Consider the following 27080-nt stretch of genomic DNA (forward strand, 5'->3'; position numbering starts at 1 on the left):
GGTATAATTAAGAATAGTATCACCCTAAGGTAATAGTATAAGTAAACATATTCTTCTGATAGAAGATTGAAATGAAGGATGACAGAAATGATAATTAGAAAAATATCAAGGATTAGAACTGGATTAAACATTTTCACAATCTTTTGGATGTATGAACTAAGAAAGAAAGTATAGGAACGATGAGAATAATGGAACGGAAGAGCTCAATTTATAATAGAAATATCAGACAGAGTAATCAAGGCAGATCACCGTATTTAATTATAGAGGTCTTAATTTCCTTACTCGCCGAAGAATCAAATCTTTTAGATTTCGAAGATTTTCTTTAAATCCCTTGAATTCCAGAATTCAACCCTGACTCTGTCAAAAGTTAAGATGAATCTTTACTTTCCTATTTCACTCTTTGATGATAGCTTCATGCGTACTCTTCGAATAATCGAATTATTTTATCTGTATTATTCAATAATGATAAAACTCTATTTATCAGCTCATATTCGTCAGGAAAACATATTTATTGTCAGCCATGACCACCTCACTCAAATTTCGGGACGAAATTTCTTTAACGGGTAGGTACTGTGATGACCCAGAAATTTCCGACTAAATTTAAACTTCAATCTTTATATTATTCCGATACGATAAGTAAAGTTTGTTAAGTTAAATCTCAAGAATTTTAAACTGTGTTCATATATTCATTTGACCTTCGACTGTCCCCGATTATTCACGAACCATTGCTTGTAAATATGTGATATATATATATATATATATATATATATATATATATATATATATATATATATATATATATATATATATATATATATATATATATATATATATATATAAAATATGTATGTATAAAAATATGTATAATATATATAATAACATGAACATTAATAAATTATTATATACATTTATTGTTATAAATAAATATGTACAATAAAATACATTTTAATAAAGACTATTATTTTATATGTATATTTCTTGTATATATATATATATATTGTTATACTTAATTTAATTACTTAATATATATTTAGTTGTATAGTAAATTATGTTATTTAAAAACTGTTATATATATACATAGTATATATTAAATATAATTAATTTTGAGTTTAAATGGTTAATGTCTGTAACTTTCGGTTGACGTTTATTTATTTTAAAATAGGTCTAATATATATATATATGAAGTTTAAAAATAAAAGTTGTTCTAAAATTTGATTAAAAAGATAATAGTTTTGATAAATATTTTTTTTACCTTTTCAAACAAAGTTTTTGTACTCCGTACATATAAATTGGAACAGAAAATAAATAATTATTGAATCTTTTTGATCAGGTTTCAAACAGGTAATGACTGAAATAATTAAACGAACTTAATTTAAAAATTTGGGATTTTTTTTCTGAATTAAATTTATCCGTAACTGTTTAGCAAGGGACACGATATAATATCCGTGACAAAGTGTCGGCAAAATAACTGTTTCATCTGTGCACATGAGAGTTTTAATTACAATTATTATTATTATTATATTAATATTATTACTTTATGGTAATTGCATTATATCATAATCTTATATCTATTACATCTATATACTTATACAAACACAGGAGATTTAAGATAAAGAACCAAGAACTAAAATCATCACCATCCTCTCTAAACCACCTCCACCTACCTGCTGTCGTTACAGCCGTGGACCACCATAAACCCGCTACCACCACTCTCACGTTCCACTCTCTCACCGTCTCTATCCTAGTTATGATCGAGAATCACCTTCTAACGTCACCACCACTTATTTTCTGATGATGCTGCAACTACAACCATCGTAAACCGCCACCAAATCATCACCGCAGGCTGCCGTTATTGTTATTTATATTATTACTTCTTTTGCTATTGTTCTCATCAATAAAACCACCCTAACCGTCACTCTAAAACCACCATAACCCCACCAAATGTGACCTTCTACTCAATACTGCTAAATCACTTATGTTACATCTTCTCTTTCTGTACAAAACTGTCATAAACAACCACCACCGTAACCATCATCTCAATTTCACTCTCTTCTCTCTCTCTTCCTCTTTTCTTGAACATCTTTTTCATGAAACCATCGGACATCACCATTCGAACACCCTTGAGCTGTATATTGTCGTCCTACTGCTACTATAGCTGTTTATTCGCTGCTAATAAAAGAAGATAAATGAAGTTGGTGATACAATAATGGTGGTGATGTGATAATGAAATTAAAAATGACGAAGAAGATGAACGATAACTAATAAAATTGATATTGTGATGATAATAAGATCGTATGATAGTTAAACCATGGAAGAAGGTAAATAAGATGATGATGATAGAGGAAGATGATGATGGAAAAATGATGTGGAAAATTGAAGAAGAAGGAAATAACAGAAATAATAGTTAAAGAAATTTAGGAATCAATTATTTCAGAAAAACGGAAGACAGACAAATGGTTAAGGATGGTTGTGTTTGATCGAGAGGTCCCTTGTTCGAAACTTGGCATAGGCAGCCTGTACATATTTTTTTATTTTACGGTTGGGCTGTCTGGATTTTTGATTGGACCGTATCACAAAATTCTGTTGTTGGGCTCCCGTGTTCCTGTTGGGTCGTAAATCTAGTGATCTGTTTCGGATGGACTGAAATAAAGGATAAAACAAATTTAACCCATGATACATCAGAAAAGCAGAAGACAGTTCAGTGGTTTAGGGTGTTTGAGTTATTCGAGAGGTCTCGGGTTCGAGACCCTGCTGAGACACTTCTTTTCATCCCGAATTTTTGAGGTAGTTTTCATGTTTTTAAATTGATTGTTATTATTATTATTATTATTATTATTATTATTATTATTATTATTATTATTATTATTATTATTATTATTATTATTATTATTATTATTATTATTATTATTACCCTTATTGCTATTATTTAAAAAAAATAATAACTTTTTTTATTAAAATTATCATTTTTATTATTATTAGAGTTAGTATCAAAATGACTAGTAAAAATCATCGTTATTATAAATAACATTAGAATATGATTATTAGAATAATTAGTATTATTATTATTGTTATCACTAAATATTAACATTAAGTATTATTAGTTTCATTATTCCTATCATAATACAATCTAATATATTGATCACCAATATTAGTATTATTATCATATTTATAATTATTGAAATCATTAGTATTATTAATATAAGTATTATTATTAATATTATCAGTATTATAATGATTATCATATTTAGTGTTATTATAATAACTATCTTTCCAAACAACTGATATATATATATATATATATATATATATATATATATATATATATATAATATATTTAGTACATATAACATAACAAAATCAATACTTTCATATACAAAATAATATATTAGACATATATATATCATTAATAGAAAAATGATACAACTAACAAATTATTATATATATATATATAAATTTATTCGATTACAATTATGTGTATTAATAAATATACAAATGATATAGGTTCGTGAATCCGAGGCCAACCCTACTTTTGTTCAATGTCGTTATATGTATTTTTACTACAAAATACATTATGGTGAGTTGCATTTGCTCCCTTTTACTCTTTACATTTTTGGGCTGAGAATACATGCAAATGCTTTATTAACTGTTTTACAATATTTATATGCGTGAGTTTCATTTGCTCCCTGTTTAAATGCTTTTGCAATATATATATTTTTGGAACAGAGAATACATGCGCTGCTTTTATAATTGTTTTACGAAATAGACACAAGTAATCGAAACTACATTCTATGGTTGAATTTTTAAACCGAATGTGCCCCTTTTTATTAAGTCTGGTAATCTAAGAATTAGGGAACAGACACCCTAATTGACGCGAACTCTAAAGATAGATCTATTGGGCCCAACAAGACCCATCCAAAGTACCAGATTCTTTAGTACTTCAAAATTTATATCATGTCCGAAGGAGGATCCCGAAATGATGGGGATATTCTTATTATGCATATTGTGAATGTCGGTTACCAGGTGTTAAATCCATATGAATGATATTTTTGTCTCTATGCATGGGACATATGTTTATGAGAAATGGAAATATGAAATCTTGTGGTCTATTAAAATTATGAAATGATTATTTATGTTAAACTAATGAACTCACCAACCTTTTGGTTGACACTTTAAAGCATGTTTATTCTCAGGTACGAAAGAAATCTTCCGCTGTGCATTTGCTCATTTTAGAGACATTACTTGGAGTCATTCATGACATATTTCAAAAGATGTTGCATTCGAGTCGTTAAGTTCATCAAGATTATTATTAAGTTAATTATAGTTAGATATATTATGAAATGGTATGTATGACATCAACTTTCGATGTAATGAAAGATTGTCTTTCCAAAAACGAATGCAATGTTTGTAAAATGTAACATATAGAGGTCAAGTACCTCGCGATGTAATCAACTGTTGTGAATCGTTTATAATCGATATGGACTTCGTCCGAATGGATTAGGACGGGTCTCTACATATGTGCCTGGTTGGGTAAGGGTGACCTTTAGGTTAATTTTTTGAGATTGAAAACCGTGACTTTGATAGAGATGTGTTGGGTACCCTGATGTAGTGGACTTTTGTCGACATGAGATTACATGATAGTAACACTGTTGTAACTGATATGATAGAAAGAGGACTGTGTTGATTAGATAATTCCTTTGCTTAAATAGATGTATGATACCGCCAGTTGAGCGTATTTTTGACATTGATGAACATATGTTATTTCCTATGCTTGTTGGATGTGTATTAATGTTGGTAGATTATATTTGAGCATTTGATGGACAATGTTTTGAGTAACTATGAATGGACAGATGTTGTGATTGATTAGTCATAAAGTAGTTAAATTAATTACCAATGTTTATTGAGGAGATTGATTGGACATAAGTTAGTGAATGAGACAAGTAGAATTTTTCCGTTACGAGCAACTCAGAATGAAGGTATGATTTAGGATAATATGCTTGTGTCCAGCCAACAGAAGTATATTGTGATAAATCATACGGAATTTCTGGGAAGCTGAAGGAAAAGTAGGTGGCATGTGCTATATTGGATTGTGATGTGACTGAATATGAGACGAATAACATGTGTAGTTCTGTTGACTTACGAGACAATTTCGTGGACATAGGTATAGATTTTAGCATGATGACTAATTCTATTGCCTAAGCTTTGGATAATTGGGAAAAGTGGACTGTATAAAGAGTTGAATTGGATGACAGATTGTGAAATTTGTGATACAGAATGGGGTAGAAACACGAATTTGACTCTGATTATTTGACTTGATCGTGTAATTTGTGGGCTTAAGTGGATTAACGGACGTTGATCGATGAAGATTATGACAACTTATTTTGTACCGGGAGTGTATTGACGTCAAGAATCTCATTTCCCTATGCAATTGTGGTGGATATTGTCGGTATCGGGGATAAGATCGATAAAGTTAACCGAGTGTTTTGGCGGTACGAGTAATAATTTTTGGGTTTATTGACCATAGTTGACCCGATTCCGAGGACAGAATCTCTTTTAAGGAGGGTAGATTTGTAACACCCGCGTTTTGGGCCTAGATGAAATGACCATTGTACCCTTGGGTATGGTGTATTAGTGATTTTAATAATTATATGTTTATAATTATTTGGTTGTTTAGTTGAGACCAGTTTGTGACAAGGGTCACAGAACAGGTTCGTTTGTTAAATTTGGACTCCGTTAGGGCCTCCTAACGATGTATGAAAGATATTAGATAACTGATAAATACCTGTGTGTCGTGGGGTATGGGTTTTAAACCCCTTAAGTGTATGTATCTGCTTCTTTCACCCATTTTCTAGACTTTTCCTAATTAAGAACGTACCTAACTCCTTCATCCTCTCAAACCCTAAAGATCAAAGCTTGTTAGTTAGTTGAATTCGAGCTAGTAATCTGTTACTTGTGTGTTGGTGATCATCACAAGGTAAGTGCTTCGTCGATTCATGCTTTGATTCTTGTTGAAATTGGGTTTTTTTGTGTTCTTGACTAAAAGTGTGAAATTGGGCTTGGATCTTCATGTTTGATGTTTGTTATGCTTAACTGATGTTAGAAATAGTTGTTATATAGTTTATATGATGTTTTTCAAGTGGTTTTGATGTTAGAACTTGCAAAAATCATGATTTTGGGTCAAAAACGCGAAAACAGCGAGCTGTAGGTGTTCATCAGCACCCACACTTTTGACAGGTCACTCGTACGAGTGAACACACTTTTGATGGGTCAACTGCGCATGTGAGGGCTCACTCGCACGAGTGAGGCCTCAGTCACACGTGTGACAGCTGGTCAGATTTTGTGGAAACTTGTTTTGGTCATAACTTTCAAACCGTAGCACCGTTTTTGATGAATCAAGTATCGTTGGAATCGTAATGAAAAATCCTTTCCAATGTTAAACTTTTAAGAAACTAGATCAAACTTTATTTTGGTCAGAAAAAGGGGTTTTAGGGTTTATGCCTTGTTTTGCAAGCATTTGAGTGTCGTTATGGGTTGAAATTATAATGTAGACTTATCATATAGTGAATACATGTTGTAGGTGTTGATTTAGTGTATGTATTATTGTCTGATGTTGTGATTTTAGGTTGAAATCCATATAAATAGATGTTGCTACTGTTCTTCATCACTCGCACGAGTGAGCCTTCACTCGTACGGTTGAGGTAGTCAACCGTGTGGTGAACCGTGCGAGTGAGTGGTGATGGGAACTTATGTTTTGATTGTGATGATACGTACGGTTGAGATGTGACTCGTACGAGTCACTGGTCACTCGTGTAGTGAACCGTACGGATCGGGTGAGTCATTGTTAGATGTTTGGTCATAGACCAAACGTATGAGTGAGTTGTCAACCGCATGGTTGAGTGTTCTCAAACGTGCGTGTGATGGTGTTACTCGTACAGTTGACAGACCAGTTGTAAAGTGATTAAGTGTTGGTTTTAGTATTGTTGTGTTATTGTCTTGTTGTCGGGTTGTTATCAAGACATGATTACTGACTGTGTTATGTCTATTCTCAGGTGATAAGGACGAAGAGAAGGCTCAGTAAGATTAGAATTCTGAGTGCCTTCTGTTGCTGGTAATCGGTGAGTGGGATTATTTCCGGGTATAGTATAGAGTAGAAAGTTGTGCTACTATGTTATACTGTTTTAGTTATTATGCTTAGTAGATATGTTGTAATAATGATCATTGTAGAGTTGCCATGCTAGTCGTAGGGACAGTTGTTCGTAGTGGTAGTTGCTTAACAGTTGTGTGCACAAGTTGTAGTTGCCTGTTGGATCCTATTGTTGTTAGGTTCAGCTCAGAGAGGTCAACCTTGTTGTGGTTGGGTCCAGTTGGCTACTGTTTGTTGAGGATAGTGCTGAATGACGCATCACCTGCGTGTGGATTTACTATACTGGGGATTCGGTAGTAAGGACTTTCGATAGACGCTAGACTGATCAGCTAGTGGTCGTGTGCTCGTACAAGCCGCCGAGTCTCTAGTTGGAGCATAGTTGCTAGTTGATAGTTGTCAGTTGATAGTTGCCAGTTGTTAGTTGTCGGTTGCCTGTCATTGATTGTTGTAGTTGCTGTAGTTATACAAGTTGGTACTGTATGCTAGATCTGTTAGATGATTCCATTCACTTAGCCTTGTGCTAACCCCCCTCACCTCCTCCCTTGCAGGTTTTGGATGTTAGCGGGTTTTGGGATAGAAGTGGTTGTTTGAAGATATGTTTGACAAGACGAACTCTGATGTCTTAACTTTTATAAATATGTAACTAGTTGTTTAACGTAACACCGGTGGTTTTCATTAAGTAACTAGCTAATGATTTGTGATAATCATGTTTGTAATTAACTAAGGGTATTTATGCGAATTAAGTCTTCCGCTGTGATTTAAAAAAAAAATCAGGGTGTTACAACAGCTCTAATATATCTACTTGGGATACCCCTAACATTAAGGGTCTTCCAAATCAACTTTCGCGGTACGCAATCATAGGCCTTTTCTAAGTCTAAGAAGACCATCTCTAGACCCTTTTGTTTCTCCCTATACTTCTCCATAACGCTTCTTAAAATATGAATTGCCTCCATCGAAGAGTGGCCTGGCATGAAACCTAATTAGTTTTCAGAAACCGTAGTTTCGCGTCAAAGTCTATTCTCAATCACTCTCTTCCAAAGCTTTATAGTATGACTAAGTAATTTTATGCCTCTATAATTATCACAGATTTGGGCATCCCCTTTATTTTTGTAGATGGGGATAATCTCGTTGAGTCTCCATTCTGTAGGCATTTTATAACTTCTAAGCGTCTTATTGCAAAGACACGTCAACCACCTGACACCATCCTCGCCTAGGCACCGCCACGCCTCTATTGGATTCTGATCTGGTCCAACTGCTTTGTTTCTACCCATCTTTCATAGTGCCGATCTTACTTCTTCCTGACTGATTCTCCTACAGAAATTGTTGTTCTGAAATTTTCCTATTCCCAAGTCCTGCGGATCCTCTTGGCGTCCGGGTCCTTCACCCACGAAAAGAGATTGGAAATACCCTTCCCATCTTTTCCTAATTTCGTCTTCCTTTACTATGGTTTGACCGGCTTCATCCTTGATAAACTTGATGTTATCTATATCCCTCCTCCTACGCTCCCTAGCTTTAGCAATCCTGTAAATATCATTTGCTCCTTCTTTGGAATCTAGTTTCCTATACAAAACTTCATACGCTTTATTTTTTGGACGGGCAACGGCCTTCTTAGTTTCTTTATACCTTTCTTCTTTATACCTTCTTTTAGCTTCTAATGTCACTTCATTAAACACGTTTTTTTAAATTATTAGTATGCGCCGCCAGATGGAGTACCATTTGGCGGCGCATAATCTTCAGTTTAAGATTGTGCTGAAATTCTCAAGATCACCCTAAAACGGCCGAACGAGCAAGACTCTCTAAACGTACTTGCCAATCGAGGTCGTCTAGATTCCGAAAAAGACATCTTTCCTCGCTAAAATCGCACCACGCACCAAACACCACCGACGGTTCGAGGTGCTTGGTATTTTGTGTCTTCGGCCAAAATGTTCGATCTATCGTATCTTTTGACTCGTAGCTCCGATTTAGTCACCATTTTTTTCAAATCGTGTATTTTTCTAGATCTATCCGTTCGCAAACTACCGTAGGCGGTTTGTCCCAAATATTTTTCGAAACGAGACTTCGAAAGCCTTCAATTTTGCCTTTTTTTTTATTTTGAGCGTTTTGAATTTCATTCATATTATTCCTTTTGTGTATGCATGACTTAGCATGGTACATATTGTTTTAAGACCTATTATTTCACTCGCAATGTAATTATGTATAATGCATATAAATTTGAATCTAATGTCACTTCATTAAACACTCTTTTTTAAATCATTAATATGCGTCGCCAGATGGAGTACCATTTGGCGGCGCATAACCTTCGGTTTCAGATTGTGCTGAAATTTTCGAGATCAACCTAAAACGACCCTAACATCAAGACTTCTGGATAGTGTCTTGACATTCGAGATCGTCAGGATGCCGAAAAAAGACATTTTACTCATTTTTAATGTTCTCTTTGAACGTTTTCAATTTATATCTTATTATTAGTTTTGTTTATACATGACTTAGCATGGTATATATCGTTTTAAGGCCTATTATTTCACTCGCAATGTAATTATGTATAATGGGTATAAATGTGAATCTAATGTCAATTCATTAAACACGTTTTTTTAAATCATTTGTATGCACCGCCAGATGGAGTACCATTTGGCGGCGCATAACCTTCGGTTTAAGATTCTGCTGAAATTCTCAAGATCACCCTAAAACGACCGAACGAGCAAAAATCTCTGAACGTACTTGCTAATCGAGGTCATCTAGATTCCGAAAAAGACATCTTTCCTCGCAAAAATTGCACCACGCACCAAACACCACCGACGGTTCGTGGTGCTTTATCTTTTGACTCGTAGCTCCGATTTAGTCACCGTTTTTTTCAAATCGTGTATTTTTTCGAGATCTACGGCGGTTTGCCCCAAATATTTTTCGAAACGAGACCTCGAAAGCCTTCAATTTTACCTTTTTTCAATTTTGAGCGTTTTGAATTTCATTCATATTATTCCTTTTGTGTATGCATGACTTAGCATGGTACAAATAAGATTTAATAATAATAATAATTAATTAATAAGATTTAATTTTAATTTAAAATTATTTAGATTAATGACATCACCCACCATGCTTAAATTTTTTTCTTTTTAATTTTTTCTTAACAAAAGAGTTAGCCTAATAATGAAATCATCATTTTAACATATTAATATTAACTATAGATTATTTGGTTATCACATTATAATCTAGTTATGGAGACCACATCCTCAACCCTCAAGTAGTTATAAAAATTAAATTTGGAACAATTATAATAGTAAGTTGCTATTTGTTTTTAAGATGTTTCTGCTTGAAGATCCGCAATCTATGTCTACAGAGAAGATGTGACATAAAAATCTCTATACTAAATATAGTAAAGACGGTTTATTTTTATGTATACAAAATAACTTAATCTCTATAACACTAAGAAACATATTTCTAAATCTGCAAATTTACAGAGATAATAAGATGTTATTTTACTTTATATTTATATAAAAAACAGTCATTCTAAGTCTACGAATTTATTGACAGAATAAAATGTTATTTTATTTTATATATTTTCATAAAAACAAACACTTTAAAGTAAAAAAAAAAGTATACTCGTTGATTTTTCACGTTTGAACTAGTTTTACTGTTTGTTTTACTGTTTAAACTGTTGGTGATATCTATCTACTATACACACATACTCTGTAATACGCCCCTATATAAGGTACGATGGAATGCCAAACGAGGACCTGAGTTTACTCGGGAGCGAGAGGATCAAATGATGCGGAAGTATCCTCACCTTTTCCCGACTCCTCCATCTACCTCAGCTTAAAATTTCCGGACGAAATTTTCTTTAACAGGTGGGTAATGTAACGACCCTGGATTTTCCAACGTTTATTTATTAATAATTATTATTATTATTACGTGTGATTAAACGAATGTATGTTATTACATTTACATGTTGCCATGATTGACCGAAGTTGACTTTAATTGCCCGAAACGTCCTTGTGACACACGAAACTTACACGAATAATATTTTCACATATTATTTACATTCATGATTAGTTTTATTAATCATTTTAATTAACTAAGGTTGTTGGTTAATTACTTGGGCTTTTGTTGGACTTTATTTGTTAATTATTGAACTTGGGCTTTGATTAGTGTAATGGACTCTTGAATATTGGGCTTCCAAGCCCACCCTACCTTTTTAAATGGACTTAATTAGCCCATAAGACTTGTAAGTAGTACTTGTACATGGAAACTAGCTAGTTACTTCATTAAGAATCTAGTTAACATATAATCCCCATGAAACCCCATCTAATATCCATCTTTTGTAAGCTTTTCATCCAAGTAACCATTGAACTTCTCCTCCCCTCTTCTTTTTCTACTGCTGGCCGTGAGCTAGGCCTCATGGGGAGGTGTTTTTGGCTTTCAAATTTTGATAACTTGGCTACTAGTTCTCTCACACTTCATTCATTCCAAACACACTTCAACTTGCACTTCAACTTTCCTTTCTTTTTCTCTAAAGATTGTAAGTAACTTGAGACAACTCTTTCTTCTCTTTTTCTTGCTAAAACCGAATTCCACATTCACAAACATCATCATCTTTTGTTACTTGTAGTTTGATTACTTGTTGTTGTTAGTTTGTTACATGTAATTGTTAGTTATTCTTTACTAGTTACAAGATCAAACTTACTAGTTTGATTCTTCATAATATCTTGTATTTATCAAGAACACTCAAGAACATAACTCACTAGTTATGATTCTACATATACTTTCTTAAAAGATTGCAAGTTCATGTGTTGATTAAACTCATACTTGAAGTTCATGAAGTAAACTTTAAAGTTTACTTTCTAAAGATCAAACTTTGGTTTGAATCTTTAAAGTATGAACAACCATGAATAATTTACTTGTTTACTTAGTTTACTTCTTCTTGCACTTTACTTTCATGTAATTAGTTTAAATGGTCAAGTACTACAAGTTAGTCTTGATCTCATATCTCTTGGAACTAAAAGTTAACTTAAAAGTCCAAGAACATATAAGTTTTCTTTAAATATAACTTTGTATACTTATGCTTGATCTAGACTTTTGGGTCTTGGATCTTCAAGATCTAACTAAGAACTATGTTCTATATCTTAAGATCTTGATTAGTTAGTTTACTTTCAAGTTTATAGTTCAATATTTCTTTTATAGTTCATGTAAGTGTCAAACCTCAGACTTTGATGCAACTTTGGTTCATCAAACTACATGCAACTCTTAAGTGAGTTGTGCTTCATGTCTTAGACTTGCATTAGGGTTATGATGGTCAAGACTTGGTTAAGATGATGTAGATACATCAATGAGTTGTACACTTGAAGTTATATGCATCAAGGATGAGAACCATGATGAACATCAAGCACCAAGACCACCGGAACTCACTTAAACTTACTGTTTCTGTCCAAACCCTACTGACCTGCTGTTTCTGTAACAGACCAGTAGACCTGGGCTAATGAGACCATGATTTTTAGATAGATCTTTTCGAGTAGATAACTTTTCATATAGGACTCGTCTTAATCCGAGTTACGGTTTAGGATTTATGGCCCTCCGATCGTCACTATGTCCTTTAACGTTGTGCAGAAATTTCTGACCTACTTGCACTTAAACTGTCACCACGGTCAAACGAAGACGAGTTTGCTTATGTAAATTTTACCACACTTAAAGGACTCATATACGGAGCCATGGCCACTAGTCTCACCATAATTCAGTAAGGGTAGAGGCCGTGGTGACTGACTGAAGTCAGCCTTTGTTTTAAACTACTTTCATAAACGAAACTTACTTTACGCCTTTTGTTTGATGATGAATGATGATGACCCTTAAGACCTTATTTACATACTTTTAAACCTTTTCGGACAATTTACTGACTTAGTACTATTTTCCTTAGATTGAGGACCTTCGGACCGATTACTTGCACACCTTTTCCGAACCGACTTTATGACTACATTATCATTGTGAGTTATAGCATTCCCTTTTTACTTTAACTTATTTTGGGAACTGAGAATACATGCAGATTTTATGTTTTACATACTAGGAACAAGTACTTAAACTTATATATGTGTGGGTTATATAACGGCAGAAACATTCCCTTTAGCTCGGTAACGTTTAGTCATTGGTTTTTGAACCGGTGAACGCAAATCTTAGATATGGATCCATAGGGTTTGACATCCCCACTTGGGCTAGTAGCGCTAGTATTTAACGAGTGTTTAATACTTCGTAGACATACGCACTTGCCAAGTGTACTTTCAGGGGGTATAAACATTAAGTTAGTTACCAAGTGCCCACGGTTAACATATACTTTATCATACTATTTTGAAACGCTCTTTGTAGCACTGAAATCTCGTGGCCTACCTTACATACTGTTATACTTAAAATATAGCTCACCAACCTTTGTGTTGATGTTTTTAAGCATGTTTTTCTCAGGTGCTTGAGGTTAGCTTCCGCTGTGTACTAGTCGTGCTGTAGACACCCGCTGCTTAGAGTTGCTATCGCATGAACTACTTTATTTTGCATTCAAACATTCATACTTTTGAACTATGACTTGTAACGACCATTGTGGTCACATACACTTATTATTTGCTTCTACTTAGTGAAGCATGCTTTTGGATTGTAAAACATTCGATGTTGGTTTAGACATCACTTTATTAATGAATGCAAACTCTTTTTGAAAACGCATATAGTACTTAACCTTGTAATGATCCTGTTGTTGATGATTCGTACACGATGGTTTTGTACGGGGCATCACATTTGGTATCAGAGCATTGGTTGTAGGGAATTAGGTTGCATTAGTGAGTCTAAGACCGACTCGAGTAGGATTCACTAATAGGACTAATCTACAACTTGCTAGTTTACTTGTTTCCGCTGAACTTACTGCATGCTGCTGGTTACTGTTACTGCTATATGCCGTATGCTACTACAGGATTTCACTACTGCATGCTATTACTTGCTTTCGATTGCATGCTACCTTCGTACGATTTGCTATTATTGCCATGCTACTTATTCTTATCATGATTTAAACTGTTGGCCTAATACGTGCTTGCTTTATGACTTACTGACATGGAAAATTTATTTTCCTTATTCGGATGTCGGATGTACCACCTGCTAGCATTTTGGGCAGTTTAGACTCTTCAGCTACTCCACCTACCACCGTTGCCGATCCACCGGTCCCGCTACCCTTTAGTGATCCCGGCGCTTCTACTTCCGGAGCCAGTAGTGGTACACCTACCCCAGTGGCTGCTTCCGATGGACACGTAGGCCCTACGGAGATTCCAGCTCCGTCTGCTCCAGGACCCTCGGGGTCACAGCCCCGCATCGGTGGGATTGAGATTCCCGCAGAGTTCGGGGAAGGGCCATTTCGTAATCATATGCGCACGCCTTGCCGACGCACTCCTGACGGACATTTAGTGCCTATTCCGCCAGGCAGACACAGACAGATGTTGGCCGCCTTCGGACCGCCAGTTGAGCCACCCGTGTCGCCACCACATGATTCAGACGACGGGTCTTCCACTGATGCTCCATCAGACGACACCTCTTCGGATGACTCCAGTGACGACGAGGACCCTGCTGATATACCTATACAGGCACCCTCCACCCCGCCGAAGAAGCGGTACCGTCCTGATGGCACCGTTATTCCAGGGGTGAATGGAGGTCGTGCTTTCACTGACGCTTTTGGTCGACGTCGGAGGGTTACTGCCCGTAAGCGGCTTGTGTCGTACCCTACCGACCCACAGATACGTAAGGCACCTCGTTACGTGCTGACTATTTCTGGAGCCGGGACATCTGCACCTCGTTTCGTGAGGGCTGCACCACCTGCACCACCTGCATCACCGGCACCACCTGCACCGCCGGCACCGCCTGCCCCACCAACTCCCACTGTCAAGGAATTGACAAGGGAGGTGGGAATTCTCCGAGCTCGGGTTACTAAGCTCGAGGAGCAGATGGCTCAGGTTTTGGACATTCTACACCCACCTTCACCGTAGGACTTTTGTATTTAGATTTCGCATGTAATCTAGTTGTAGTTTATTGTATTACTCATGTATTGTACGGACTTATTCGGATGTATGAAACTTATTATTATTAATGGAACTTTGCGTTATTTAATTCTTGCACGATGTTCTATTTACATTACTGTACGATGATTCTGTGGTATCTGTACCTAGATGTGTTATTTAATAACATGTGATGTTTGATTTCATGTTGGTTACTATATACTGTATTATTACTACTTGCATACTGGATTTTGACATGAGTCAAAATTTTTGTTTAGAACATCATGGCTAACGGTCGATCCACACCTACTGCTGCTCAAATTGAAGAGATGATCCAAGAACGTGTAGCCGCAGCCCTAGCAGAAAGAAATCTCCAAGCTCCACCGCCACCACCACCGGTTATCCCACCCGTTCGAAATGGGTGTACTTACAAGGAATTCCAGAGCTGCAAACCACATAACTTCAGTGGAACCGAGGGACCGGTTGGTCTCACCAGATGGTTCGAGAAACTTGAATCAGTATTCCGAGTTAGCAACTGTTTGGAGGACAATAAGACCAAGTTTTCATCTTGCATGCTATCTGACGGAGCGCTAACATGGTGGAACACGTTAGCTCAAGCGAAAGGCATTGATGAGGCATATGCTACGCCATGGGAGGAATTCAAAGCGGCAATGATTGATGAGTATTGTCCGAGAACCGAAATCCAGAAGATGAAAATCGAATTTATGCAGTTAAAGGCCGTTGGGAACAACCTTGATGGTTACAACAGGAGATTTTTGGAGCTAGCTCTCATGTATCCGACAATGGTCACCCCGGAATTCAAACGTATGGAAAGGTATTTCTGAGGACTCCCTAAGTCCATCAAAGGAAACGTCACATCGTCCAAACCACCGAATGTTCCCGAAGCAATGCGCATGGCGCATACTCTCATGAACCAAATCATTATTGATGAGCCGGAGAAGGCTAAGTTTGAGGCTGGTAGTAGCGAAAAGAGGAAATGGGACAACAACCACAACAACCACAACAATAACAACAACAACAACAACAACAACAACAACAACAACAACAACAACAACAACAACAACAACAACAACAACAGGGGGAGAAACTATGATCAAACCCCCGCCAAGAGGCACAACAACGGTGGAAACCCTAATCCCAAAAACAACACCAACACCAACCCGAACTACAAAGGAACCTTACCACAATGCAAGAGGTGTTACAAACACCACACTGGGTATTGCAATGTTGTTTGTGAGAAATGCCAACGGGCTGGGCATATCGGGAAAGACTGCAAGGTCACCACTTTGAATGGGAAGCCGAACCCCACAGGGCCGAAGAAGTGTTACGAATGCGGGCAGACGGGCCATTTCAGAAATGCGTGTCCAAATAAGCGAAAAGATGGCGGACCACCCCGTGCTAGAGCTTTCAATGTTAATGCAAGGGACGCACGCGAAAACCCCGACTTTGTAGTGACCCGAACTTTTCCATGTTTATATATATATATATATATATATATATATATATATATATATATATATATATTAAATGAAATTGTTATTTACATGATTAACTGTTTCCAACATGTTAAGCAATCAAACTTATTAAGACTTGATTAATTGAAATATGTTTCATATAGACAATTGACCACCCAAGTTGACCGGTGATTCACGAACGTTAAGACTTGTAAAAACTATATGATGACATATATATGGATATATATATATATATATATATATATATAGTTAACATGATACTATGATAAGTAAACATATCATTAAGTATATTAACAATGAACTACATATGTAAAAACAAGACTACTAACTTAATGATTTTTAAACGAGACATATATGTAACGATTATCGTTGTAAAGACATTTAATGTATATATATCATATTAAGAGATATTCATACATGATAATGTCATGATAATATAATAATTTAAAATCTCATTTGATATTATAAACATAGGGTTAACAACATTTAACAAGATCGTTAACCTAAAGGTTTCAAAACAACACTTACATGTAACGACTAACGATGACTTAACGACTCAGTTAAAATGTATATACATGTAGTGTTTTAATATGTATTTATACACTTTTGAAAGACTTCAATACACTTATCAAAATACTTCTACTTAACAAAAATGCTTACAATTACATCCTCGTTCAGTTTCATCAACAATTCTACTCGTATGCACCCGTATTAGTACTCGTACAATACACAGCTTTTAGATGTATGTACTATTAGTATATACACTCCAATGATCAGCTCTTAGTAGCCCATGTGAGTCACCTAACACATGTGGGAACCATCATTTGGCAACTAGCATGAAATATCTCATAAAATTACAAAAATATGAGTAATCATTCATGACTTATTTACATGAAAACAAAATTACATATCCTTTATATCTAATCCATACACCAACGACCAAAAACACCTACAAACACTTTCATTCTTCAATTTTCTTCATCTAATTGATCTCTCTCAAGTTCTATCTTCAAGTTCTAAGTGTTCTTCATAAATTCTACAAGTTCTAGTTACATAAAATCAAGAATACTTTCAAGTTTGCTAGCTCACTTCCAATCTTGTAAGGTGATCATCCAACCTCAAGAAATCTTTGTTTCTTATAGTAGGTTATCATTCTAATACAAGGTAATAATCATATTCAAACTTTGGTTCAATTTCTATAACTATAACAATCTTATTTCAAGTGATGATCTTACTTGAACTTGTTTTCGTGTCATGATTCTGCTTCAAGAACTTCGAGCCATCCAAGGATCCGTTGAAGCTAGATCCATTTTTCTCTTTTCTAGTAGGTTTATCCAAGGAACTTAAGGTAGTAATGATGTTCATAACATCATTCGATTCATACATATAAAGCTATCTTATTCGAAGGTTTAAACTTGTAATCACTAGAACATAGTTTAGTTAATTCTAAACTTGTTCGCAAACAAAAGTTAATCCTTCTAACTTGACTTTTAAAGTCAACTAAACATATGTTCTATATCTATATGATATGCTAACTTAATGATTTAAAACCTGGAAACACGAAAAACACCGTAAAACCGGATTTACGCCGTCGTAGTAACACCGCGGGCTGTTTTGGGTTAGTTAATTAAAAACTATGATAAACTTTGATTTAAAAGTTGTTATTCTGAGAAAATGATTTTTATTATGAACATGAAACTATATCCAAAAATTATGGTTAAACTCAAAGTGGAAGTATGTTTTCTAAAATGGTCATCTAGACGTCGTTCTTTCAACTGAAATGACTACCTTTACAAAAACGACTTGTAACTTATTTTTCCGACAATAAACCTATACTTTTTCTGTTTAGATTCACAAAATAGAGTTCAATATGAAACCATAGCAATTTGATTCACTCAAAACGGATTTAAAATGAAGAAGTTATGGGTAAAACAAGATTGGATAATTTTTCTCATTTTAGCTACGTGAAAATTGGTAACAAATCTATTCCAACCATAACTTAATCAACTTGTATTGTATATTATGTAATCTTGAGATACCATAGACACGTATACAATGTTTCGACCTATCATGTCGACACATCTATATATATTTCGGAACAACCATAGACACTCTATATGTGAATGTTGGAGTTAGCTATGCAGGGTTGAGGTTGATTCCAAAATATATATAGTTTGAGTTGTGATCAATACTGAGATACGTATACACTGAGTCGTGGATTGATTCAAGATAATATTTATCGATTTATTTCTGTACATCTAACTGTGGACAACTAGTTGTAGGTTACTAACGAGGACAGCTGACTTAATAAACTTAAAACATCAAAATATATTAAAAGTGTTGTAAATATATTTTGAACATACTTTGATATATATGTATATATTGTTATAGGTTCGTGAATCAACCAGTGGCCAAGTCTTACTTCCCGACGAAGTAAAAATCTGTGAAAGTGAGTTATAGTCCCACTTTTAAAATCTAATATTTTTGGGATGAGAATACATGCAGGTTTTATAAATGATTTACAAAATAGACACAAGTACGTGAAACTACATTCTATGGTTGAATTATCGAAATCGAATATGCCCCTTTTTATTAAGTCTGGTAATCTAAGAATTAGGGAACAGACACCCTAATTGACGCGAATCCTAAAGATAGATCTATTGGGCCTAACAAACCCCATCCAAAGTACCGGATGCTTTAGTACTTCGAAATTTATATCATATCCAAAGGGTGTCCCGGAATGATGGGGATATTCTTATATATGTATCTTGTTAATGTCGGTTACCAGGTGTTCACCATATGAATGATTTTTTATCTCTATGTATGGGATGTGTATTGAAATATGAAATCTTGTGGTCTATTATTATAATTTGATATATATAGGTTAAACCTATAACTCACCAACATTTTTGTTGACGTTTTAAGCATGTTCTTTCTCAGGTGATTATTAAGAGCTTCCGCTGTCGCATACTTAAATAAGGATGAGATTTGGAGTCCATGCTTGTATGATATTGTGTAAAAACTGCATTCAAGAAACTTATTTTGTTGTAACATATTTGTATTGTAAACCATTATGTAATGGCCATGTGTAAACAGGATATTTTAGATTATCATTATTTGATAATCTACGTAAAGATTTTTAAACCTTTATTGATGAAATAAAGGTTATGGTTTGTTTTAAAATGAATGCAGTCTTTGAAAAACGTCTCATATAGAGGTCAAAACCTCGCAACGAAATCAATTAATATGGAACGTTTTTAATCAATAAGAACGGGACATTTCAGTTGGTATTCGAGCGTTAGTCTTAGAGAACCAGAAAATTTGCATTAGTGTGTCTTATCGAGTTTGTTAGGATGTATTAGTGAGTCTGGACTTCGACCGTGTTTTCTTTAAAAATGATTGCTTAACATTTTTGTTGGAAACTATATATTATTAACATGTATATATTATGTGATATATTAATCTCTTAACATGTTTGATATTGTGTGATAGATGTCTACCTCTAGCACAAATCCCATTGACTCACCTAATAATAACGAAGAGTCGAATATATATTGGACTGATTCACAAGTTCCCGAAGAGGAACCTGAAGAAGAATCAGAACCGGAAGAAGAATCAGCACCGGAAGAGGAGGAACCGGAGGAGGAAATAGAACCGGTGGGGGAAATAATAAAACGGTTAAGTAAAAGAATATCTTCAACCAACCGAACATGGTTAATTATGGTCAATGGTGTTTCCGCTAAGGAAGCAAAATATTGGGAGGATTATCAATTCTCCGATGAATCGGATTCCGACGAGAATTCCGATGATGTTATAGAAATTACCCCAACTGAATTTAAAAAAGCAAAAGAAAATAATAAGGGAAAGGGCATAAAAATAGAGAAATCTAATTCCAACCCTGATGAACTTTATATGTATCGTCAACCCCCGAAGTCCTTAAGTTGTAACAATGACCCGGGACCTCTAAACCACCAGGTTTTTCTAAACCGTTGTGGAAAATGACAGCTAGTATTAGGGGAACATCATATATCCCTAGAAACTTGGCAAAACGAACCAAAACCGAAGAAGAAGAAACGAGCGAGTCGGAATAAGATAGTTGTATTCGTGTGGTGTAATATATGTAATATAGTGTGCTTATGCTTTATGATATATGTAAAAATTGCTTGTATTAATAAGTATTTTTTTATGAATCTAACTCTTGTCTATTTTACAGTTTAAAAACACAAAATGGATAGAAAACCCAATATTTTAAGAGACCTACCCGGAGACATGATTGATGAAATATTGTCTAGAGTCGGTCAGAATTCCTCGGCACAACTATTTAAGGCGAAATCAGTTTGTAAGACATTCGAAGAACGTTCCAAGAATGTCTTGGTTTATAAGAGACTTTCGTTTGAAAGATGAGGGATATCACATTGGGAAACCCATAAGTTACGATGTGTTTACTTTGACGCATATATTGCGGGGAACCCAAATGCTATTTTACGCAACGGGTTAAGAAATTATTTTGACTCAATGTATCCGAATATAGGACTTCATGATTTAGAAAAAGCGGCTAACATGCAACATAAAGAAGCATGCTATGCTTACGGGTTAGTAATGTACACTTCTCACCAAAGTGAGAACAAGAACATCGGGCTACAACTATTAAAAAAAACGTTCCCACAAGTAACGGAGTCGGTAATTGGGGTAAGAAATGAGGTTTTTAGGTTATTACGAGACTGTTGGTCATTACGTAACCCTCGTCCCTTTGATGACGTTACAACACGCTGTCTTATCAACGACCATAACGGTTATGTTCCACAAGACCAAGGATGGGAAGTAGTCCTAGTAAAACCAGAATGCATGACTTGTTTCTGGACGTATGAATTACGTGTCTTTATTGCCTTTGCTGAACGACTTGTGTACTAACTAGAATTATCTTCACAACTATCTTGTATCAAAGTTATTGTGTGCTATATTTCATGCTTTATGTAAAATAAGCGGTATTTTAAGTTTGTAAAATATTGTATAAAAGTTTGAACGCGAAATATTATTATAATCAGTTTTTCATATAGAATTGTAGTAGTTGAATTGTATATTAGCTACTAAGTATGAACTTAACGGGTAGGTACTACCCGAATTTAAAATTATAAAACGCTAATATGAAGAAAAAGCTTTTATAAATGAGTTCATATTATGCTACGAAATACTATTAACTACTCTTAATGTTCTGTATGATTAACTTGTTCCATTTGACTATTTTGAAGGAAATGACACCGACTACTCGACACACCGTGAATATGAATGAAGAGGAATTTCGTACTTTTCTAGCTTCAAACATAGCCGCAGTACAGGCTGCGCTACATACCAACAATAACCTTGGATCTAGCAGTACAGGAAATCGTGTAGGATGCACCTACAAAGAATTCACTGCCTGCAAACCTTTGGAATTTGATGGAACCGAAGGACCGATCGGATTGAAACGGTGGACCGAGAAGGTCGAATCGGTGTTTGCCATAAGTAAGTGTACTGAAGAGGACAAAGTGAAGTATGCTACGCATACCTTCACAGGTTCTGCGTTAACATGGTGGAATACCTATCTAGAGCAAGTGGGACAAGACGATGCGTACGCACTACCGTGGTCAGCATTCAAGCACTTGATGAACGAGAAGTACCGTCCCAGAACCGAGGTCAATAAGCTTAAGACAGAACTTAGAGGGTTACGAACCCAAGGATTTGATATTACCATGTACGAAAGACGATTCACAGAATTGTGCCTATTGTGTCCGGGAGCATTCGAAGATGAGGAAGAGAAGATCGACGCGTTTGTGAAAGGATTACCGGAAAGAATCCAAGAACATATAAGTTCACACGAGCCCGCCTCCATACAACAGGCATCTAGAATGGCTCACAAACTAGTGAACCAGATTGAAGAAAAAATTAAAGAACAGACTGCTGAAGAGGCCAATGTGAAGCAAGTCAAAAGAAAGTGGGAGGAAAACAGTGATAAGAATCACCAATACAACAACAACAGCAATTACAACAATAATCGCAACAATTATCTCAACAATCGCAACATCAATCGCAACTACAACAAATGGCCCAACAACAACAACAACAACAACAACAACAACAACAACAACAGCAGCAGCAACTACAACAATCATCCCAACAACAATAATAACCGTAACAACAATAACAATCAGAAGCAGCTATGCCAAAGGTGTGAAAAGTATCACTCGGGGTTCTGCACCAAATTTTGCAACAAGTGTAAAAGAAATGGTCATAGCGCGGCGAAGTGTGAGGTCTACGGACCAGGGGTTAATAGAACGAAAGGAACAAATGGTGTCGGAACGAGTAATGGTGGAGCAAGTAGTGTCAGAGCAAGTTATGCCAATGTAGTTTGTTATAAATGTGGAAAACCAGGCCACATTATTAGAAATTGCCCAAACCAGGAGAACACGAATGGACAAGGCCGCGGAAGAGTTTTCAATATTAATGCGGCAGAGGCACAGGAAGACCCGGAGCTTGTTACGGGTACGTTTCTTATTGACAATAAATCTGCTTACGTTTTATTTGATTCGGGTGCGGATAGAAGCTATATTGAAAGGATCCGAAACTAATCATCCGGACGTTGTCCATATTGAATACTAACGAATTACAATAGTTGATAACATTGCGAGGTACTTGACCTCTATATGATACATTTTACAAACGTTGCATTTATTTCTCAAGAACAATCTAATGTTACATCAGAAATTGACATGTTCGCCTAACATTTCATAATATCCAGATGACCTAAATTGCCATTTACTTAATAATAATCTCTATAGCACTTCAATGACTCGAATGCAACGTCCTTGAATCATGACTTAAATGGTCCCGAGTAGTATCCTTAATTTGAGCTAATGCACAGCGGAAGACTTAATTCATACCTGAGAATAACATGCTTTAAAACGTCAACATAAAGTTGGTGAGATATATAGGTTTGATGCTAGCAGCGTTATAACAACCATGGACCACAAGATTTCATATGTAAACATTTTAATAAAAATATTCTAAGTGGTTGAGCACTTGATAACCATACTTAACATTCAATCACGTCGCATATTCCCTTTATTATGAAATCTTACTACACCGTACCAAGTGTAGTCACGAAACGAAGTACTGTGCAACTGTTGAATACTGGTCGTCCAGTCCGGTTGGGGTTGTCAGGCCCGATAGATCTATCAACAGGATTCGCGTTTACAATACCGCTGTAAATAATAGTTACCAAGCTACAGGGAAGTATGCCAGTGGTACAACTCAACGTAGAATATATTTTTCAGTTACTTGTGTCCATAACGTAAAACATAAAATACATGTATTCTCATCCCGAAATACTTAGAGTTTAAAAGTGGGACTATATACTCACCATACTGTATTTTGTAGTAAAAATACATATAACGCCATTGGCAAATTATAAGGTTGGCCTCGGATTCACGAACCTATATTAATTATATATTTATTAACACATATAATGGCAATCAAATAATTACATATATTAATTATATAATATTTATTTATTTAGTGTTGTAGTTTATATAAAATTTGTTTTATATTCTGTCTATCTATTATATTTTTATTTTGTATAATTATATATTAATATATATTTATAGGTAATATAAATATGTATAAATTTTTATTTGTTAAATAATAATAATAACAATGAAAATGATAATTTTAATAAAAATGATGGTTTTAAAAATATTAGAATTTTAATAAAATAATATTACTAATAATAATAACAATAATGATAAATAAATAAAAAAAATGATTATACCCTTTTATAAGCTTCCTAAAAAGAATTGCCCGCGACGGGACTCGAACCCGCGACCTCTCAGTAACCCAACACCATCACTTAACCATCCACGCTAATCTGCTATTCTGATTTTAATCCAACCCATATAAATATAACCCGCTGTAATCTCGTCATGTATCATTATCTTTCGTAAAACACAGAATTTGGCAGTTATTGTTATTGATATTAACGGCCCAAAAAGAAGCCCAAGCCAAATAGTCCATAAAATTTCTTAGTTGTACCCACCAAACTAATCCACTAATGTAACCTTAAAAAAAATTCGGTTCAAATAAAACTAGCTCAAAAGTGACTAAAGACATCCATTTTTTTTATTTGTTGGGTGAAAGGACACAGGGGAAATAAAAGCACATGGAAACTAGCTGTCAATATTTCTTTCCCTTTTTTTTATACGACCAACAATAGCAATGAACATGGGACCCGCTAGTTTATCTTCTACAAAATTGCAAGACTGCTATCAACTAGTTCATGTTCTTTCTTCTCCATAACCATCCGTACGTTAACCATACAACTTCAAAAATTTGAGATCCCACCTAGTTATGATTCGACTTAAGATTCATACCCATGACACACTCAACGGTTGTTAAACTTCCTTGGTGAATACTTAACGAACGGTTGCTGTAGCAACACACATCGACGAAGAAAGGAAAAAAAAAAATTAAATGGCGGTTTGCTATTAAAACAGCCGCAACAATAGAGTTGTTCATGTGCTCGATCAAAACAGTGACTTTGTGTGGCAGTCGTCGTAGGTTTAATGGGTGAGGAAAGGGTGAAGGTGATGGTCGTTGGTCGTGATGTTGGGTGGCTCGTTGGTGGTAGCCGACTGTGGTGGTGATGAGTGGCGGATAGAGGTGGTGATAGGATGGCAGTTGTATGGTTCGTGAAGTTAACGAAATAGATTTTAATAATGGTGATAGTGATGGTACAGTGGTAGTTGTCGAGTGTGGAGGAAAATGGCTCATGTAGGGTGGTGGCGGTTTTTGGTGGACGAGGGTGGTTGCCGGTGGTTTGGGTTCACGACCCCAACAGTAGGAAGTTAATAAAATGTGGTTTGGTGGTTTTAAAGTGGTAATATGGGTGATCAAAGGTGGTTCGACGTGGTGAAGGATAGATGGTGGTGGTAGTCTAATGTTTTTGATGGTTGCCGGAGATTAAGGTTGAAGAGATGGTGGCGATGATTGTGCTCACGATTAAGATGATAACGAAGAATGAAAATATGCTCATGTATATATATATATATATATATATATATATATATATATATATATATATATATATATATATATATATATATATATATATATATATATAGATATAAAGAAATTAGATGGTAAGTATTAATTAATATTTAATATTAATAATAAATAATAATATAATATGTAATAGTAATATGTTATAAAGTCTTCAATCAATTAAACGTGGCTTAATCAAGATGAAATAGTAAAGTAGTAGGTACATTGGAATTTTCTGCCGACGATATAACACTGATGGCTATATCGTGTCTATTGCTAAACAGTTCATGTATAAAAGTGTTTCTAAAAATTCCAAATTTTTAGATTAAATATAATTATGTATTCCACTCATTAATTATTTGAAACCTGATCAAAAAGGTTCTGTAATTATTTATTTTGTGTACCAATTAATATGTACGGAGTACAAAAATTTAAACTAAAAGGGTTAAAAAAAAATATTTTTATCGAGCCCATACTTTCTTTAATCAATATGCGGACCAACTTTTATTTAAACCCTCATAGATATATATATATATATATATATATATATATAGGTCTATATTAAAATCAACGAAACGTACATCAGGAGTTGCAGATGTTTATAATTTAGATTCGAAATCATTTTTATTCAGTATACACTTTATATATATAAGAATATTTTTAAATAACATATTTTTACTACGTAAATAAATATATTAATTAAATATTTTAAACAGTTAAATTTAATATATCAATATATATATATATATATATATATATATTCAAGTAATATTCATATATATATATATATATATATATATATATATATATATATATATACACACACATATCTATTTATAATTATTTGTTCGTGAATCGTCAGGCATGGTCAAAGGGTAACTGATTATCCAAATATAGATTTCAAACTTTCTAGACTCAACATTAAAGATTTTGCTTATCGTGTCGGAAATATATAAAGATTAAGGTTTAAATTTGGTCGGAAATTTCCGGGTCGTTACAGTACCCACCCGTTAAAGAAATTTCGTCCCCGAAATTTGATCAAGATCGTCATGACTAACAATAAAAATGTTTTTATGACGAGTATGAATTGATAACTAGAGTTTTATCACCATTTAGCAATAGTGGTATAACAATTCGATTATGTGAAGCGTACGAGTGAAGCTGTCACAAGATATTGAGATAGAGATTTTACTTTTGACGTAGTCACAGTGAATTTCCAGAATTTAAGGGATTTAAAAGAAAATCTTGAAAATCTAAAAGATTTGATTCTTCGTCGAATAAGGAAATTATGATCTTCTTTGATTTAATGCGCCAATCTGTTTTGATTTCTCTGTCGGATATTTCACTATAAATCCACCTCCTTCTCTCCCT

At 34.7% G+C, this 27080-nt stretch overlaps 1 pseudogene; it reads left to right on the top strand.

Annotated features, from left to right (window-relative positions):
* The first annotated feature begins 2308 nt into the window (after positions 1-2308).
* The window catches only part of LOC139869256 (pentatricopeptide repeat-containing protein At5g67570, chloroplastic-like), a 75307-nt pseudogene continuing 50535 nt past the window's right edge, over positions 2309-27080 (top strand).

The sequence above is a fragment of the Rutidosis leptorrhynchoides genome, chromosome 9 (genome assembly GCF_046630445.1).
Source record: "Rutidosis leptorrhynchoides isolate AG116_Rl617_1_P2 chromosome 9, CSIRO_AGI_Rlap_v1, whole genome shotgun sequence".
Lineage (NCBI taxonomy): Eukaryota > Viridiplantae > Streptophyta > Magnoliopsida > Asterales > Asteraceae > Rutidosis > Rutidosis leptorrhynchoides.